Raw genomic sequence first — 17,928 nt, 5'->3', positions numbered from 1 at the left:
ACTATGTGTTCTAACTTTTAAAGGACCACAAACATCCGAATGAATCAACTCCACACATTTTCTTTTCTAGAAGCAACATTTTTCTGAAAAGAAACTCTATGTTGTTTACCCGCCAAACAATGAATACAAGTTTTAAGATGTGTACCTTTCAAACCGGGTAGAAGCTCTTTCTTGAACAAAACTTGTAGCCCTTTTTTCACTCATGTGCCCAAGTCGCTTGTGCCACAATTTGGTAGAAGTATCATCTTGAAGTGCATTGATAACACCTTTACAAATTTTTCCTTGCATCGAATAAAATGTATAAGTCTTTGTGACAACCCTCACCTCTGATTACTGCTAAACAGTGATTGAATATGATAAGTAACTGATTAGGAGGAAATCATAATCTGATTGCATGAGTGTATTGTCTGTAAATGCATTTCTATCTGTTTGACTACTAAATGATCTGTTTGTGTTTTAACTTCGAATTGCGAATTGAAGGCCTTATCGGCAGCCGAATCTGAAATTGATTTATGTTTTATGTTAATTAGAATTTATGTGATATTATGGTAAATTTAATTTAAATTTGATTTAGTGTGATTAAATTAGATTAAATAAAGCTAAATTACATTAGTTCAAGTTTATTACAATTTTGCCATTGAGTGGCCATTTCCTATACACTTGTTTAGGACTTCATTAGTACATTCCATACATCATTTCATCATCCTTCTTGAGACCAAAACCGTGAGCAAGAGAGGGAGAGTAGGAGAGCTTTGGTTTAACAAGAATTGCTTGGAGAATTAGATGAATTGAAGAGTAGATTGCATAATTGAGCTTCTAGACTTGAAATTGAGGACCTAATGTAGGATATTTATTCTTTAGTTTGTGAATTCAAGTTGGTTCTTGCATGGTTCATGAGTCATTAGAGATCTAAATCAAGAATTGGTTTAAAGAGTTGATTTGAGTAGCTAAATCATCCATGCATGTACACATTGTTGAGTTTTGAGGTTGATTTCATGGAAATCCTCACATGCATGTCTATATTTTAGCTATGGTCCATGAATTCATCATGTTTTTGAGTGAATTGACTCATTTGATCAAGTATTTGAAGCTTTGATTTCAATTGAACACTTGCATGTTACATATACAGTATGTTCATGAAGTTTTGTTTGGATTTGTGTTTAATTGAACTACCTTTGGGCTTTGATTTTGCAAATTGATCTTTGAAACATGTCATATTATGAGTTTTAAAGTGTTTTCCAGAAAATTGGCCCAAAAGAATCGAATTTGATGCTTTAAATGTTGAATTTGAGCTTGGAGGTTCAATCTGGAAATTCTAGATTTTGGACCCACGTTCGAGCGTAGGACTTCATGCTCGAGCGTACACTCTGAGTCTTGCACTTCCGCTCGAGCGTGGAAAGTCACGCTCGAGCATGAAATGCGTGTACCCAACCCAGAAGTTCATTTGTTTTGCAGTCCGCTCAAGTGAGAGAGCTCACGCTTGAGCGAGGACTTGAGTCTCATGCTCGAGCGTGGATCGAGCGCCCATCGAGCGTGAATTGCATGCATCCAGTACTTTTGCTTGATTTTTCAGTCCGCTCGAGCGGGGAAAGTCACGCTCGAGTGGAGCTCCTTTGTCTGCATGTCCGCTCGAGCGTAGAAAGCTACGCTCGAGCGTGGCCCCCTGTTTCAGCAAATTTTGAAAAGTATTTTAAAGTGCCTCTTTGCATCCTCTTTCCATCCTAGGCATTCTTAGGGCATGTTTAAGGCATCTTAAGGAGGATATTGATGTGGAACCACACCGAGTCAAGTTAGGGGTTAAGTTATTAAACCCAAGTGTATAACTTAGTGTGTGTTCGTTCTGTAACTGTAGGGTTGGCATCCGAGGACGCGCACTAGCCTATCTGTAGCCCAGTGCTCTGTGAGTAACAATGTTGTAAAGATATGTTCAATTATAAATATTTTCTGAATGATCAACTGTTCTGTTTACTGAAACGTTATTATTTAATGAACGAATATTTGTCCTATTTGTAAACTATATTCGTGGCATCCTTAGCAACTTACTGTTACTGTACTGTTACTGCTACTGTCACAGAGATCTCTGTCGGTTCCCAAGTTTGGAACCACTACTGTTACTGTTATGATGGCCATCAACTGACTGTTCGGTCTGTTAAGACCTACTGTACTGTTTTGCTATTGGATGTACCACATATAATTGCTATGGTTTCTAAATGATTGATATGACTGTTTAATGACTGAAAGGACATTCATTCTTAACCTCTTTACACAACTGTTATTCATTGGGCTTTAGCTTACTATTTATATATATATGTAGGTGTCCAAGCACCGGACCGATGCTAGGAACGTCAGGCTAAGCTCCCGTTTTGTCAAAGCCAACCATTGTGCCTCACTTCGAGGTTCTAAGTGCTGCCAAGTCAAGGCTGTTTTGGGGTGTTTTAGATTTTCCCCTTTTGCCTCTGTTCTGTAATAAATGTTAAGGCTTGCACTGTACTATTATGGTAGGGATTTGGTCTCTAACCTGAATGTTTGTATATATGACGTATGTATATACTATTTTGGTTTTGAATGTGAATATGTTCAGGAAAGTCTTTTTGCATTCAGAATGTCACAGCTCATTGGACACCTTTTATTTACTGTTTTGGCTTCCGCCAGCTCCTGTACTTTGTATTACTGTCTTGACTGTTAAGCAAGCCTTCGGTAATCACGGATTACTGGCCGGTTATGGTGCTAAACCCATAGGGACGGGTTTGGGTCGTGACAGAGTGGTATCAGAGCGATATCAAACCACAAGTTATACTACACACACGTGTCTAAATGAGCTATAGGATGTCCTAGAAAAGCAATTAGGGCATTACATGAGCATTGAAAAAGTGTGTGTGGCCATGACATGAATATATGTACGATATGTGCTAATATGTTTAAGTAAACAATTCCTTTGTTTATTATTACTGTATTGTATATAGTGAAATGGACAATGCAAGGAATGCCAATGAAACAGAATCATCTGATGCCAGAATGGCAAGATTAGAAAGAACAGTTGCACTGTTGACTGAGGCCTTGAGGCTACAACAGAACCAACAGCCCCCACCTCCTCTAGTTTAACCCGAGCAGAATATTAATGACGATATAGTTGCTCTGACATAGAAGTTCAGTAAAATGAAACCACCATCCTTTCAGGGAGGCCTTGAACCACTAAAGGCCGAAGCGTGGGTGCTAGAAACGGAGAAGTCATTTGAAGTGTTTCCGTGTTCTGAGGCACACAAAGTGTTACTGGCTACCTTCACTTTACAAGAAGAAGCCAGACGATGGTGGATGCTTATTCGTGATGCAAATACTGTCATGACTTGGGCTCAATTTAAGGAGTCCTTCTTTGAAAAGTATTTCCCTCAGTGTGTTAGGGATCGAAAAGTGACTGAGTTTGAACAGTTGAAACAGGGCACCATGTCATTAGCAGAGTATTAATCAAAGTTTACTGAACTCGCCAGATATGCGCCACACATGGTTGACACTGATTACAAAAAGGCCAGAAAGTTTGAAGGCAGCCTTAATGTAGAGATACTTGACCGAATCAACGTTCTGAAGTTACTTAAATATGTGGACGTTCTTGACTGAGCAATAATGGCCGAGTCGAATATTGAAGCATTGAAACAGACTGAAACACCAGCAACTGAATGGCGTGGTAAGAGACGGGGTTTTAAGTTTAAGAAAGGCCGAAATAACTCATCGAATAAGAAGCAAAATACAGGGTCAACGACCAGTTCTAGCCAGGGAAGTGGTTCCATACCACCCTGTTCCGAATGTGGGAAAAGACACAAAGGGGTATGCTATAAAATCTCTGGTGCTTGTTACAGGTGTGGTAAGATAGGCCACATGGTTAAAGATTGCCCTTCCACATCTCAAGGCAATAGTAAAGCTGCAGCTAGTGCCGCAGCTAGTGCCGCAGCTAGTGCCGCAGCATCAACTGCTCCACCGAAACCCAACCCCAAAGCTACTGGAAAAGAGCCTATGAGGCAAGGCCGAGTGTTTGCACTTGTACCGGGAGATGTGTAGAATACCGAGACCGTTGTGTCAGGTATACTCTAAATTTGTGCTCAAAATGCTTTGTTCTGATTGATTCGAGGTCTACACATTCATATGTCTCGCATGCTTTTTCGCGAAAACTAGATAGACCACTGGAACCCATGAATTATTTGTTAGCTGTATCTTTACCTGTTGGGGGATCCATGACTTGTGCTTATATGTACCCTGCATGTGAAATTATTGTTGGAGATGTGCATTTGTATATTGATTTACTGCCTTTGAATATCGATCATTTCGATGTGATATTGGGAATGGACTGGTTAACAAAGTATCATGCTACCATAGACTGTATAACAAAACAAGTTGTTTTCCGTCCACCTAGATTGCCTGAATTTATATTTAACGGAGTTGGAGTAGTACCTCCCCCATACCTGATTTCATCTATGAAAGCATTTAAACTAATTAGAAAGGGGTGTAAAGGGTATCTATGTTGTATATTGACTGTACCTACTGATACTAAAGCTAATGTGGACAGTATTCTTATAGTTAGAGAATTCCTAGATGTTTTTCCAGATGATTTACCAGGGGATTTGATTGACAGGGACATTGAGTTCACCATTGATGTGATTCCGGGTACACAACCAGTTTCCAAAGCTCCGTACAGAATGGCACCTACCGAACTGAAAGAACTGAAAGTTTAGCTACAGGAACTGTTAGATAAGAAGTTCATCAGGCCCAGTACTTCGCCATGGGGCGCTCCAGTTTTGTTTGTGAAAAAGAAAGACGGCTCCTTGAGACTCTGCATTGACTACCGTGAGCTGAACAAGGTAACAGTGAAAAACAAGTATCCATTGCCTCAAATTGATGATTTGTTTGACCAGTTACAGGGTGCCCAGGTGTTCTCTAAAATTGACCTTAGATCCGGATACCACCAGTTAAAAGTCAAACCAGAGGACATTGAAAAGACCGTCTTTCGAACGAGGTATGGACATTACGAATTCCTTGTTATGCTTTTCGGAGTTACTAGTGCACCTGCCGCATTTATGGACCTTATGAATAGAATTTTCAAACCATTCCTCGATGAATTTGTAGTTGTATTCATAGATGACATTTTGATTTATTCCAAAAGCAAGGAAGAACATGAACGTCATTTGAGCATTGCCTTACAGACCTTAAGAGAACAAAAACTGTATGCAAAACTGACAAAGTGTGAATTTTGGCTTGATAATGTTATGTTTTTAGGACATGTGATTAGTAAGGATGGTATTACAGTTGACCCATAGAAAATTGAAGTAGTGGTGAATTGGCCTAGACCGACTAATGTTACTGAAGTTCGAAGCTTCCTAGGCATAGCAGGATACTACAGAAGGTTTGTAAAAGACTTCTCCAAAATTTCCCTACCATTGACTCAGTTGACTCAAAAGGGAAAACCATTTGACTTGACCGATTAGAGGGAATCAGCTTTCCAAGAACTGAAGACTCGCCTCGTGACTGCACCGATTCTCACCCTACCCTCAGGTACGGATGGATTTACTGTTTTTAGTGATGCTCTTATAAGGGTTTGGGATGTGTCTTAATGCAGAATGGTAAAGTTATTGCATATACTTCCCGACAACTGAGACCGCATGAGAAAAATTATCCGACCCACGACTTAAAACTTGCTGCAGTAGTGTTTGCATTGAAAATCTGGCGTCACTACCTTTATGGGGCAACATGTGAAGTATATACAGATCACAAGAGTTTGAAGTACTTCTTCACATAGAAAGAACTGAACATGAGGCAGCGGAGATGGTTAGAACTGATAAAGGATTATGATTTGTAAATTTTGTACCATCCAGGGAAAACTAACATCGTTGCTGATGCACTCAGCCGAAAATCAATTGGAAATTTAGCCTGTTTACTCACCGGGCAGAAAGAATTGCTATATGACGTTGAAAAATTTGAAATTGAGATTATTTTACGCGAACAAGGTGGAACCTTAGCCGCTATTTCTGCTCAACCGACACTGATTGAGGAAATTAAAGAGAAACAACAACAAGATGACTTTCTGAGAAAGGTCATTGACGAACGGGAATCGAAACCGAGGCCAGACTTTAAATTTGAGAACGATGTATTGAAATTTCAGGGAAGGTTGTGTGTACCGAATGATTCTGAACTAAAAAGACAAATTCTGCAAGAGGGCCACAATTCGAAACTATCTATCCATCCAGGAAATACGAAAATGTACCAAGACTTGAAACTGAATTTCTAGTGGTCGGGAATGAAGAAAAAGATTGCTGACTTTGTATCGAAATGTCTTCATTGCCAACAAGTTAATGCTGAACATCAACGACCCGCAGGCTTACTACAACCCTTACCAATACCGGAGTGGAAATGGGAACATATCACCATGGATTTCATTGTTGGTTTACCTCGCTCCAGTAAAGGTATGGACTCAATTTGGATTATTGTTGATAGATTGACTAAATCTGCTCACTTCCTACCTGTCAAAACAATTTATAATGCGGACAAATTGGCTATAATTTGTATTGATGAGATTATTAGATTGCACGGAGCGCCTGTGTCCATTGTTTCTGATAGGGACTCGAAGTTTACATCGAGATTTTGGCAAAGCCTGCAGACAGCATTGGGTACTGAACTGAGACTGAGTAGTGCATACCACCCTCAGACAGATGGCCAGTTAGAAAGAACCATCCAGACTCTGGAAGATTTACTGCGGATGTGTGTTCTTGATTTCTAGGGAAATTAGGAAAGTCATCTACCTTTGGCTGAATTTTCCTACAATAACAGCTTTCACTCGAGTATTGGTATGGCGCCTTTCGAGGCTTTGTATGGCAGAAAATGTCGATCTCCTATTTGTTGGGCAGAAGTTGGAGATGGGCCTTTGCTTGGGCCCAAAATTGTACATGAGACCACCGAAAAAGTGAAACTGATTCAATAGAGATTGAAAACTGCACAAAGCCGACAGAAAAGTTATGCGGATATCCGAAGACGAGATAGGGAGTATGAAGTAAGTGATCATGTTTTTGTTAAAGTGACACCAATGAAAGGGCAGACTCGTTTTAGAGTCAAGGGTTAGCTAGCGCCGAGATATGTCGGGCCGTATGAAATCATTGAGAAGATTAATCCGGTGGTGTATTAAGTAGCGCTTCCTCCTGAAATGGAGCATATGCATAACGTCTTCCACATTTGAATGTTGAGGGATTCTCTTTGGGATCTCTTCCATGTTATTGAGCCTAGGCGTGTAGTGCTAAGTGATGACTACACTTATGAAGAACGGCCTATTCAGATTGTAAACCGACGGATCAGGAAGTTGAGAAACAAAGAAATTCCGTTAGTGAAAATGGACTGGAAAAACCACGGTGGCACTTATGCCACTTGGGAAAGAGAAGATGATATGCTGATGAGATATCCGGAACTGTTCCCTCTAGATCCAATATTCTTCCAAAATGAAGGTAATTCGAGTTTAGAGGACCAAACTCTTTGTAAGGAAGGAAGACTGTGACAACCCTCACCTCTGATTACTGCTAAACTGTGACTGAATATGATAAGTAATTGATTAGGAGGAAATCCTAAGCTGATTGCATGAGGTATTGTTTCTAAATGCATTTCTATCTGTTTGACTACTAAATGATCTGTTTGTGTTTTTCGAATTGCGAATTGAAGACCTTATCGACGGCCGAATCTGAAATTGATTGATGTTTTATGTTAATTAGAATTTATGTGATATTATGGTAGATTTAATTTAAATTTGATTTGGTGTGATTAAATTAGATTAAATAAAGCTAAATTACATTAGTTCAAGTTTATTACAATTTTGCCATCGAGTGGCTATTTCCTATACACTTGTTTGGGATTTCATTAGTACATTCCATACATCATTTCATCATCCTTCTTGAGACCAAAACCGTGAGCAAGAGAGGGAGAGTAGGAGAGCTTTGGTTCAACAAGAATTGCTTGGAGAATTAGAAGAATTGAAGAGTAGATTGCATAATTGAGCTTTCAGACTTGAAATTGAGGACCTAAGGTAGGATATTTATCCTTTAGTTTGTGAATTCAAGTTGGTTCTTGCATGGTTCATGAGTCATTAGGGATCTAAGTCAAGAATTGGTTTAAAGAGTTGATTTGAGTAGCTAAATCATGCACACATGTAAATTGAACACTTGCATGTTACATATACATTATGTTCATGAAGTTTTGTTTGAATTTGTGTTTAATTGAATTACCTTTGGGCTTTGATTTTGCAAATTGATCTTTGAAACATGTCATATTATGAGTTTTGAAGTGTTTTCCAGAAATTGGCCCAAAAGAATCAAATTTGATGCTTTAAATGTTGAATTTGAGCTTGGAGGTTCAATCTAGAAATTCCAGATTTTGGACCCACGCTCGAGCGTAGGACTTCACGCTCGATCGTACACTCTGAGTCTTGCACTTCCGCTCGAGCGTGGAAGGTCACGCTCGAGCGTGGAAAGTCACGCTCGAGCGTGAAATGCATGTACCCAGAAGTTCATTTGTTTTGTAGTCTGCTCGAGCAAAAGAGTTCACGCTCGAGCGTGAATTGCATGCATCTAGTACTTTTGCTTGAGTTTTCAGTCCGCTCGAGCGGGGAAAGTCACGCTCGAGTGGAGCTCCTTTGTTTGCATGTCCGCTCGAGCGTAGAAAGCCACGCTCGAGCGTAGACCACTGTTTCAGCAAATTTTGAAAAGTATTTTAAAGTGTCTCTTTGCATCTTCTTTCCATCCTAGGCATTCCTAGGGCATGTTTAAGGCATCTTAAGGAGGATATTGATGTAGAACCCCACCAAGTCAAGTTAGGGGTTAAGTTATTAAACCCAAGTATATAACTTAGTGTGTGTTCGTTCTGTAACTGTAGGGTTGGCATCCGAGGACGCGCACTAGCCTATCTGTAGCGTAGTGCTCTGTGAGTAACAATGTTGTAAAGATATGTTCAATTATGAATATTTTCTGAATGATCAATTGCTCTGTTTACCGAAACGTTATTGTTTAATGAACGAATGTTTGTCCTATTTGTAAACTGTATTCGTGGCATCCTTAGCAACTTACTGTTACTGTACTGTTACTGCTACTGTCATAGAGATCTCTGTCGGTTTCCAAGTTTGGAACCACTACTGTTACTGTTATGATGGCCATCAACTGACTGTTCGGTCTGTTAAGACCTACTGTACTGTTTTGCTATTGGATGTACCACATATAACTGCTATGGTTTCTAAATGACTGATATGACTGTTTAATGACTGAAAGGACATTCATTCTTAACCTCTTTACACAATTGTTATTCACTGGGCTTTAGTTCACTGTTTATATATATATGTAAGTGTCCAGGCACCGGACCGATGCTAGGAACATCAGGCTAAGCTCCCGTTTTGTCAAAGCCAACCATTATGCCTCACTTCGAGGTTCTAAGTGCTGCCAAGTCAAGGCTGTTTTGAGGTGTTTTAGATTTTCCCCTTTTGCCTCTGTTCTGTAATAAATGTTAAGACTTGCACTGTACTGTTATGGTAGGGATTTGGTCCCTAACCTAAATGTTTGTATATATGACGTATGTATATACTGTTTTGGTTTTGAATGTGAATATGTTCAGGAAAGTCTTTTTGCATTCAGAATGTCACAGCTTATTGGACACCTTTTATTTATTGTTTTGGCTTCCGCCAGCCCCTGTACTCTGTATTACTGTCTTGACTGTTAAGTAGGCCTTCGATAATCTCGGATTACTGGCCGGTTACGGTGCTAAACCCATAGGGGCGGGTTTGGGTCGTGACAGTCTTTTTGCACTTAGCCACCACCAAAGAACCCTTTGTGAACTTCCATATTCCATCACCAAATTTGTTGTTGAAGCCTTTATCATCTAGCTTCCCAGTAGAGATCAAATTTAGGCGAATGTCGGGAACATGCCTCACATCTTTAAGCAACAACTTGCAGCCCAAATTTGTTTCCAAGCAAACATCACCCATGCCGATAATCTTGGACAAACCTTCATTACCCATTCGAACAAAACCATAATCTCATTCGGTGTAGGTAGTGAAGAAATCAACTCGAGAAGTCACATGAAAAGAAGCACTAGAATCAATCACCCAATTGCTCTCTTGGCCCACAAAATTGATACAATCATCTTCATAAACGACCATGAGATCATCGGTAGTAGCTGCCGTTGTGTCTTCTTGTTTCTTATCCACACTTTTGTCACGCATTTTTTTCTTGTTCTTGAGCTTTCGGCATTCTCGCTTCATATGCCCTTTCTCATGGCAATAATAGCACTCAATGTCTTTCTTTGAAAAAGAATCATCTTTTGATTTGTCACGGCTTTGATCACGACCATGAGGAGTCTTACTCCTTCCCCTTGTTTTGCTTCGGCCTCTCACAACAAATGCTTCTGAATGAGAGGAACCCGCTGATTTTCTTGTAGTTTCTTCATTCAATAGGCTACTAGTGACTTGGCCCATTGTGACAACTCCATCGGGCGCCGAATTACTAACGGTCACAACCAAAGTCTCCCAACTTTCGGGTAAGGAACTAAGTAGCATCAAAACCTGTAACTCATCATCAAAAACAATTTTCATAGAAGCAAGTTGGTTAACAATACTCTTTATTTCATTCAGATGTTCTGGAATAGGGCTGCTCTCTTTATATTTTAAATTAACCAACTTACGAAACAAAAGGCTTTATTTGTAGCTGATTTTCTATCATAAAGGCCTTCTAATTTTTTCCATAAATCATGTGCTGAAATTTCAGTAGTAACATGATGAAACACACTGTCATCAATCCATTGACGGATAACACCAATGACTTTTCGATTAAGCCTATTCCATTCATCATTTTTCATACCCTCGGGTTTGCCACTATCACCCTTAATGGGTCCATACAAATCTTTACATAATAGGTCCTCCATTTTAGTTTTTCAAGTTACCCAATTGCTTCCATTGAAGCTAGACATACGACCCACATTCCCCTCTATTGATTTATACAAATAAATAAACCTAAATAAACCGTAAGCTCTGATACTAGTTGTCAGGGAAAATTAATGATTCCCCACAAGTAAATCAATCAATGGGAATAAAAAGTAATGCGGAAAAATTAAATCAAAAGCAACACAAGAATTTTTACATGGTTCCCTCAATGTTAGGTACGTCCACGGGATCGAAATCCAATCCCACTATCAACCAAAAAGTTTCCAAACGATTACAAACGAGACACGAATGGTCTCACAAACCACCCTTAGGTGAATTCCAAATAATCACAAATAAACAAGAGGAAAGACCTCACTAAATAGATGAACCAAAAACTTCAAACCAAAGTTGTAGAAGATCCAAAATAACGAAATATTCACCAACTTAATTCCACACAAAACCAGTGCACCAACTTGAATGCACACCCAAGAATCAATGCACTCAAGTATCAATGTTGCTTCCGCTTTACTCCATTTCGGGGAACAACAAATTAATTAGGGCAGCCGCTGTGCACTATTCTTCACAAAAAACAAAGCCATATATATATATATGGTTGGCTTGTGGGCTTTTTTATCAAACCCTAGTTGTAACCAAATTGGATTGGATCTACACAAATTAGATATAATATATTAAAATATATTATACCTAAACCAAACCAAATTAACATTCTTTAACAAACCAATTGGGTCCCACACTCCAATAAGGAAGTATACCCCAACAGAAAAGTTTTCCCAGTTTGATGGAAAAACAACCGAAGGATAGACTAGTTCATGATGAACTTAGACCTTTTCAAGGATTTTCATTGTTTGATCATCTATTTTCTCTGTTGTGGATTGGCTTTGTTCGGATTTCTTATCATCTGCAGGCTTGAATTCAGCTAAATCTGCTAGTTTGTCGACAGCATCAACAATTCCTTCGATTCTGGCTGTTATTTTGATCAGCAAAGATATTGCTGTGGCCAGTGAAAGAATCTCTATGAGAGGTACTATCAACTGTTCTGTGTTTGGCTCTTCGTTTTCATTATTCGCCGGTAGCGAGTCCACAAGTAGCCAGTTGGGAAGAGCTTTTAGGTCATTTTGAAGCTCTTCAACTGTGAAGTTCATTTCGGAAACCAATAAATCTGTGGCAGATGACTTTGTCATAGTTTTCATTGTCATTGACAATTCTTTCAGGACTTTGGAACAATGAGAGCTCAGTCTAGTGCAAACATCGCTGAAGTTGTTCTTTAGAAACTCTGGTACCTGTGGTGGTGCAAGAATTTGAGTTTCAAGCAACGGCATATAACAACATATTGCTAATGCTTCATTTGTTTTGATCGAAAACAGGGAAAACATTTTTTGGAAAAATATTTTGTCGCATTTTCAGGAGTTCGTCCTCACTGGAAAACAAGCTTTACTTAAGTGATTGTAAAACAAATCAAGTTACTTGAGTTTGACTCATTTGTGATTAGCTCGAAAGGCAAATAAGTCAAGTTTGAACATATTTTGAAACTTATTAAGTTTCGAAGTCAAATTTTAACAATATACTACTTGGGCTCGATTCGTTTACAATCCTAATAGTGTAACCCCATATGAAGATGAATTCATTTTCAAGACTAGTGTTTTTACCTGAATTTCTGAGTTGATGCAAGTATGCAAGTATTGAAAGACTTAACGCAGAAAGCGCAGTTGCGCATTGCAGAGCCAATCTTGAGGTACTGTTTCCATGGATGCCAGAAATTGAAGGGCCCGTGTGCAGGCTCCCATCTCACAAAATTCGCCTGCAGGAAACATACGAAGTTACTAAAAATAAACTTTTGAGGTTGTGTTTGTGTGGGAGCCGAATATTAAAAAGAATTAGAAGCATATTCCAGTCAGATACTATTCGGCTTTATCCGGCACGTTCAGGATGCCGAATAAAATGGATAGATAGGCCGAATAGTTATTGAACTATGGAGCCGAGGGAATAGAAGGATAATGAGTGAAAAGTGGGCCTTGCCCTGAGGCACAGTGAATGAATATAAATAGAGGAATAGCAGACTGAGAAAGGTATGTGAAAATTATTATGCTTAACTTAGAATACAAGTAATCTTGAGTTTGAGATTGACTTGCCCGTCGGAGTGTTCATTCTTTTTCAGGTGACTAGAAGAGGAACAAAAATGTCCCCTAGGATTAGAAGAGTATCCCCAAAACCACTTCTCCACAATTGGCGCCGTTTGTGGGAATACTTAAGCACATCTATGGCGGGCGTGATGGAGGACCCTCCAATAGCCACTGATGAAACCACGCAGTTAGACGATTTTACTCCAACAAACATGCATGGACCGGAGAATATCCCGGCATGACGCACTTTGAACTTCGCCTCACCTTCGACCTCAAAGCATGAGGCAATGCAAGCGATCATGGAACAAGCAAAGCAAAACGAGCAGCGGTTAGAGAACATGATCACTGAGAACGAGCATCTCCGTCAGGATTTGGCCCTGGAGGTGGCAAAGTCCAAATAAGCCGTGTGCCAAGATCTGGAACGACCTCTGAAAGCAGCTGGTCGACGATCTCTAGCCCGGCAACATGACACTGATAGCGACTCCGACTCACTATCTCCAGAGCCCAAAAAGAAAGGACGACCTGCAACTTTCAGCTCCTCTGAAGAGGGCCCACGTATAAGGCATAAGTGTAGAAGAAACGGCTCAGATGACGAGGACCAGCATGATCCCTTTGTGCAACGGATCACAAGGGCATTCTTTCCCAAAAAGTTTAAAGCCCCGTCATTCACTCTCTATGATGGAAAGTCAGACCCCACTGATCACATCCGCCACTACAAGCAAGCCATGACATTATATGCAGACGACGAGGCTCTCATGTGCTGAATATTTCCCAGCAGTTTAAGATCATTGGCTGTCAGGTGGTATTATAAACTAGAACCGGTTTCGATCAAAACCTTCCACCAACTACAGAAGTCCTTCAGGGCCAGATTCATCACCAATGAGGTTCAGCCGAAACAAGCCGACTCTCTCTGGGCAATGCAAATCCTGCCAGGAAAACACTAAGAGCATATTCGGCATGATATTGGGAGTGCTTTAATCTTGTTGATGATGCTTACAACGACTCCATGGCCATCACCGCCTTCAAAATGGGATTATACCTGGATAGCACCCTCCGCAGCTCCTTGACCAGAAGACCTCCCAAAACAGTCTGGGGGCTGATGAAGAAAGGAGAGGAATACTGCAAAGTGGAAGATGACGCCTTGCGGGTTAAAGCCGAACACATTGCCATAAAAACGGCCCCCCTTGAAATTACTCAGCCAATAAGTTCCGTACCTCCTCGGAACCCTGAACCACGACAGCGGGCTAAACGAGACAAGAAACAGGATTCTCGCCGATCAAGCGAACAATGCTCACACCGAACAAATGAGCAATTGCAAGTTGATAATAGGCGCACAAAGCGTGCCGACAAGAAATATACGGAGCTGTCAGAGCCAATCAGCTCGGTTATGTCCCAAATCCAACATCTTTCGTTCTTCAAATGGCCGTCCAAAATGGTGGGACCTCCCGACACGAGATGACGGGACAAGCGGTGTGAATATCACAAAGATCACGGTCATGATACAGACAACCGTTATGCTCTAAAAGACCACCTTGAGGAATTGGTGCAAGATGGTCGATTCCAGCAACATGTCCAAAAAAACGCAATCAAAACAGTTGCCCTTCGGCAGGATTCACCTCTGCTCGGCATCATTCATATGATATACGGCCTTCCAACGTCACTTGTCGTACACGCAATTCAGTCAGCCCCCCAGAAGCAACGCACACCATCGAAGCAGCCCCACGAAGCTCTGAGTATTGTCTTCGATGATTCCGATCTTATCAGCGTAACACTCCCCCATAGTGACCCATTGGTCATTGAGCTACACGTGAGTTGATCTATCGTTGAGCGCGTCCTCATAGACCATGGGAGCGCTTCAAAGGTTATGTATTACGAAACCTTTATCAAACTCGGCTTCAACGAATCAGACCTGTCTCCAGCTCCTCATCATTTGTTCGGCTTCAACGCAAATCCAGAGTACCCGTTGGGAAAAATCTCACTACTCATTCGAGCAGGCTCCCAAACAATGGATGTAGAGTTCTTGGTCATCAAGCTCCCATCGCCATATATCTCATCATGGGGCAAACTTGGTTGCATGCTATTCAAGCTGTGCCAAGCACCTACCATCAGCTGCTGCGCTTCCCGACTGTACACGGCATTGAGCAAATTCGTGGTTCCCGGCAACTCCTCCGAAGTGCCGAATTGAAACATCCTCAACGATGTCGGACAACTCCATAGCGAAAAGCCACAATAGTCCTAGGCGACACTAGTAACAACTTGCCAAGTCATGTAATCAACGCGTTTAGCTGCGCCGCTACACACCAGGAGAGTTAATCCTCAATTAGGTCATAACTGAGACGACCATTATCGGAAGGATTCCTTATCGGCTCAGAAATACGTCGCGGTCCTGGAACTCAAAAATTCTGTCATTAAACCCGACTTGTGGGGAATGATCTTAGCTCTAAAAGATTTGCCATGTACACATTCCACCTTTGTAATGCAAGGATTCTTGTTGAACAGTTGTAGTCCCACCCACTGCGAAATCTAGCTGAAAGGTGCTCCGACAAAAAGCCTCCGGATTCAGAGCACCCCTCGTGGATATCACGAGTGGCCAAAAAGTCTCCGGATTCGGAGCCCCCTCGGCGCATGACGTCGTTGGGCCAATAAAGCCTCCGGATTCGGAGCGCCCTTCGTGGATATCACGATTGGCCAAAAAGTTTCTGGATTCGGAGCCCCCTCGGCTCATGACGTCGTTGGGCTGATAAAGCCTCCGAATTCAGAGCGCCTTTCGTGGATATCACGATTGGCCAAAAAGTCTCCGGATTCGGAGCCCCCTCGACGCATGACCTCGTTGGGCCGATAAAGCCTCCAGATTCAGAGCGCCCTTCGTGGATATCACGATTGGCCAAAAAGTCTCCGGATTCGGAGCCCCCTTGGCGCATGACGTCGTTGGGCCGATAAAGCCTCCGGATTCGGAGCGCCCTTCGTGGATATCACGATTGGCCAAAAACTCTCTGGATTCGGAGCCCCCTCGGCGTGTGACGTCGTTGGGCTGACAAAGTCTCCGGATTCAGAGCGCCCTTCGTGGATATCACGATTGGCCAAAAAGTCTTCGGATTCGGAGTCCCCTCAGCGCATGACGTTGTTGGGCCGATAAAGCCTCCGAATTCGGAGCGCCCTTCGTGGATATCACGATTGGCCAAAAAATCTTCGGATTCGGAGCCCCCTCGGCGCATGCGTCGTTGGGCTGACAAAGTCTCCGGATTCGGAGCGTCCTTCGTGGATATCACGATTGGCTAAAAAAATCTCCGGATTCGGAGCCCCTCGGCGAATGACGTTGCTAGACTGATTAAGTCTCCGAATTCGGAGCTGCCTCAGCGCATGACGTCGCTGGGCCGATTAAGTCTCTGGATTCGGAGCGCCCCTCGTGGATTCACGATTGGTCTCCGCATTCGGAGCCCTCTCGGCGCATGACGTCGTTGGGCCGATAAAACCTCCAAACTAGAGCATCCTCCAGGTTCACATCAAAGCAGGGATATGTAGTTTGAGCCGGCACAACTGCATGAACAGAACAAAACATGCCAACACTCGAAATAAGATGCTTAACAAAAATTCACAATGAGATACAGACTTTTAAAATAAAATATTTTATTCGATTAAAACAGTAATTACAAAAACACAATCCGCGTTCGAGCATTACAATATCTATTTTTATACGGCGTCGCCTTCAGCCTCACCGTTCTCAAGCTTCGAAGGCGAAAGAGGAAAAGTAGTCATGTTGGTACAGCGGTAGCGCCGAATCAACGCCCACTGCTCGAAGAGCGTCCGTAGCTTGAAATGCTTCGATCTGACCGCGCTTGAATCCACAATGTTCACACCGGCGAGACAATCACCCTCAAGGTAGAGAGACTTGACGCCATTGACAATGTCAAGGCCAAGATCTGGGACAAGAAAGGAATTCCCCACGAAAACAGTAAAATTCAACAGTCACGACGCTACGTCGGCCTCATCCTTCCTTCGGGGTGATCTGCTTCGACGACCTGGAGGCTGACGTTTTTCCCGTTCTTTGAACGCCCCACCTCTCGCACGGGTGGGTTCTCTGCTATGATTCATTGCAGTATCAAGCTCAGCCAAAGTTCGAGCCTCTCTTCTGCTGATGACGAAAATTCACATTTGTCTGACCCCGCGTAACAAAGTTGTTTTAAAGCAATCTAAACACAATAAGTGAAATTACTGGGGCGAAAAGTTTGAGGTAATTTATTTCTAATCCTTGCGGTGACCCTGAGGCCTTTTCATTTATACTGAACCCCAAAAGACGGACGCTGGTAGATATTGGCCATAGCCGCTCCATATACTAATTTTTGGATTTTTTGGGGTTAAAATGGACTAATTATGGCAATTATAGATGGGCTGACAGTTTCCGGATTCAGAGCCCTTGAAGCGTGACAACTTTGGGCTGATTAAGCCTCCGAATTCAGAGCCTAATCGGTGGATTGATCATGCGTGAAACGAATGACATTTAACCAAGAATGCTCATGACAAGCCGGCATATAACCGTTCGAAATTAAATGCCTACTTAACTTGGGCCGGACAATGTTTATACAATGAAAATGTATGCAAACGCGAGTGAGCCGAATGCAGGTTACAATGAAACATTTAAAATAGGACGATTTATTTAATCAGGCAATAACTACACAATTACATAGTATTTTTATTCGACCTCGCCCTCATCCTCACTCTTCTCGACTTCAAACGCGGAAAAGGGAAAATGATTACGTTGGTAGAGTGGCAGTGCCGAATCAATTCTCGACGCTTGGAGAGCTTTTGTGGCTTGAGATGCCTTGATCCAACCGTGCTTAAAGCCACGATTTTCACATCGGCAAA

The 17,928-nt window shown here is 41.7% G+C and overlaps 1 pseudogene; it reads right to left on the bottom strand.

The window, feature by feature from the left end:
* Nucleotides 1-11,763: 11,763 nt before the first annotated feature.
* Nucleotides 11,764-17,928, bottom strand: part of LOC114272791 (aluminum-activated malate transporter 10-like) — a 55,976-nt pseudogene continuing 49,811 nt past the window's right edge.

This window comes from Camellia sinensis, chromosome 2 (genome assembly GCF_055761805.1).
Source record: "Camellia sinensis isolate YWXY chromosome 2, ASM5576180v1, whole genome shotgun sequence".
In the NCBI taxonomy this organism is placed as follows: domain Eukaryota; kingdom Viridiplantae; phylum Streptophyta; class Magnoliopsida; order Ericales; family Theaceae; genus Camellia; species Camellia sinensis.
The sequence above is the reverse complement of the archived record's forward strand: the minus strand, read 5'-3'. Positions and strand labels throughout refer to the sequence as shown.